The sequence below is a fragment of the Adiantum capillus-veneris genome, chromosome 28 (genome assembly GCF_014529385.1).
Source record: "Adiantum capillus-veneris isolate H3 chromosome 28, ASM1452938v2, whole genome shotgun sequence".
In the NCBI taxonomy this organism is placed as follows: domain Eukaryota; kingdom Viridiplantae; phylum Streptophyta; class Polypodiopsida; order Polypodiales; family Pteridaceae; genus Adiantum; species Adiantum capillus-veneris.
In genome coordinates, this window is record NC_140958.1 from 56,550,545 (window position 1) to 56,553,943 (window position 3,399).

Here is a 3,399-nt window from a genome sequence, read left to right on the forward strand (position 1 = left end):
ATTTGGTACCCTCTATGGAGATGAAGACGATCGATACTACAGGGATATCACAAGTCATGAAGTTCCTGTAGAAAACAATCATTAATGTATAGCAGAAGTGTTTGGCTCAAGAGGAGAAGACTACATGTCTAAAGGTGGTAATGTATACCATCTCGTCATGGGTTTACCTCTAACTACGCACTTGGAAGAGTTAACAACTACAGCTGTCACTGCACAAATGGGTGGCACAACACAAGGCACAACATGGAAAGACACGGTACAAGTCACGTGCACTGCACCAGCACAAGACAAAGCACAAACACACCAGAATGCACAAATAGGGAATACGCCACAAGTATCACCTATGAAGATAGCAAAACTTCAAAAAGAACTAGCTTGGTCTCAAGAGCTACTTAACAGAGCACAAGAAGTCATATCATCAGGCATTGAATAGATGCCAACATCAGATATGGAACCCTCTCGGATGGGGGGAGTTCAAACTCAACAAAGAGACCTTATTTCTTCAAGAGTGGGATTAAGAAGTCCAACTTTACAAGAATCAGTGTCCTTTTCAGGAGTCCAAGTGGAATTTCAAGAAGCATTGGAAGATGCCGAACCGGAGGAGAGACCACTGAAAATTCACAATGCCCAATGTAGAAGGTCAGGTCAATATATCATTGTGGTTGACAAATACGATAGGCACTATGAAATAGCCGATGTGAAAAATATGGATGAGTTTAACAATTGTGGGCAACCTGTAAGTCACATACTTGGACCCCGTCCAAAAGCACCATCAAGGGAAACTGAAAACAAATCTGAAGGTCTTGGATACCTGGATAGGACTAGAGGGAAAAACCCAATGGGAAAAAAATGCCTTTAGTCACCATTAAATGTGAGGCTATATGTACTTATGTTTGATGTAACCGAGTTTTGTTGAGTTAAAGTACCTATGGCCGTATGGCTACTATTACTGGATATACAGTGGATAAGTGTTAGTAGCTTAAAGTCAGAGTCATTGTTGTAGAGCAAATGCTTATGAAACCTGTTACCACTTCGTCATCGTCATTTTGTTGTGTAAGTACATGGGTGGAACACAAATCGTGTCAAATGAAAATGTCCAATGATGGGACATTATATATGCTTGCACAAATAGATGCATGGGAAACAATATGCGGTGCGAGAGGAGTTTGAATGGGTGCTTCCTGGAGTGAACATAGCTAGAGAAGAAAAAATATATTTGACTTCAAGAGCTTTCGTTACTCACAAGAAGGGTTTTTTTCGACAAGGTTTTTTCCACTCTCTCACTGTGTTGATGTGCGTGAGTGTTTTCTGGACTACTTTGCTACTCCACCATTTAAAATAGTAGACTTCGACTCTTATGCTCACCTCTTCCAGCATGAGTGACATGAATTTATGTATGCTCAACTCTCCAGCTTGAGCTTTAATCTAAATATCTAGACTCATAGACCACAAAAAATATTAAGACATGAAGCTTGGGTCTGACGCTTGCTCATTTAGTGGCTCAGCTTCCCGACTCTTGACTCTTATGCCATGATTTTTATGGCAACTTGACTTATTCTCGGGAGCTTTCGACCAAGAATAGGCTTTGAAATTCAAAACTCCCATCCTCGAAGAGAGGATTTGTAAAGGACCATACTGGCAATATTCGTTTCTTTTGCCATACTTGGGTGACCTTGGTTGTCAAAATTTCTTTTTGTTGTTGTTGGTCCCTTAGTTGAGAAGATTGGCTCGCTCCATTTCCCGTAACACTTTGTCTATCATGTCTTGACATTTCTTGAGAGCTAGAGATGACTTCAATCTTCTTCGTTATTTGTTGTTCTTTTGGAACCCATTTGTATCTGCATCGTGTGATTAGCGTGTCTTTGCAGATATCCTTTGCCTTGACTGTGACATTGTCCTTGATTTTGTCTTCCGTGAAATTGCGATTATTTTCAAGCTGAAGTCATTTGCTTGAAGAGAATGTTTACCTGGCATCTTTGGTAGCCAGATTCTCCGATTTCCTTGATAGTAACCTTGTGCTTGAAGAATTGTAGATGGAACTTCCCATGATGTTTTTGATGTCGTATTGAGATGTACAAGAGTGCCATTTTTGGGATTATTTATCGATGAAGTCCTATGTTGGTATGAAGGCCAGTTGGATTTGAAATTTCCTGCATCCCTTTGGCGAGCCTTGTTGGTTGGTCTCCTTTGGCGATATAAATATGTGACAACAAAGATCAAACTAACCAATATTTTTCACATCGGCTATTTCATAGTGCCTATCGTATTTGTCAAACACAATGGGGTGAAAGCATGTTAACCTGTCACGCTTTTTGTGCTAGTTAGCAGTTTCAAGTTAGCACATCTTCAAAAAGTTGGACGTCCGGTAAATTTTTTATAAAAAATATCAAAATTTGCCGGAGGTTATACATTTGGATTCCTCGTTTCAAGCGCTTTCTATTGATATATCATATGTCATAGATCTTGGAGATGTAGCTCAAGTTATTGTACTAGTTAGCATATGTCAAAATTGTGCTAGTTAGCATTGTCCGGGACATGAAAAAGCATGACAGGTTAACATGCTTTCACCCAATGACATCTTGACCTGACCTTCTACATTGGGCATTGTGAATTTCCAGTGGTCTCTCCTCCGGCTCGGCATCTTCCAATGCTTCTTGAAATTCCACTTGGACTCCTGAAAAGGACACTACTTCTTGTAAAGCTGGACTTCTTAATCCCACTCTTTAAGAGATAGGGTCTCTTTGTTGAGTTTGAACTCCCCCCATCCGAGAGGGTTCCATATCTGATGTTGGCATCTGTTCAATGCCTGCTGATATGACTTCTTGTGCTCTGTTAAGTAGCTCTTGAGACCGAGCTAGTTCTTTTTGAGGTTTTGCTATCTTCATAGGTGATACTTGTGGCGTATTCCCTATTTGTGCAATCTGGTGTGTTTGTGCTTTGTCTTGTGCTGGTGCAGTGCACGTGACTTGTACTGTGTCTTTCCATGTTGTGCCTTGTGTTGTGCCACCCATTTGTGCAGTGACAGCTGTAGTTGTTAACTCTTCCAAGTGCGTAGTTAGAGGTAAACCCATGACGAGATGGTATACATTACCACCTTTAGACATGTAGTCTTCTCCTCTTGAGCCAAACGCTTCTGCTATACAGTAATGATTGTTTTCTACAGGAACTTCATGACTTGTGACAACCCTGTAGTATCGATCGTCTTCATCTCTATAGAGGGTACCAAATTTCTGTTTTCCATCTTGTGCTTCGTACAGAAAAATACTTGGAGGATATGTGTATATATCTGTAAGTTGATCCTTGTACAACATTTCTATCTCATTGTCGATGTATTTTCTGTGCCTCATGTAAATTGATCCCAGACAGTCTTCCATGAAATTTGGATGTGGGTGTAGTACA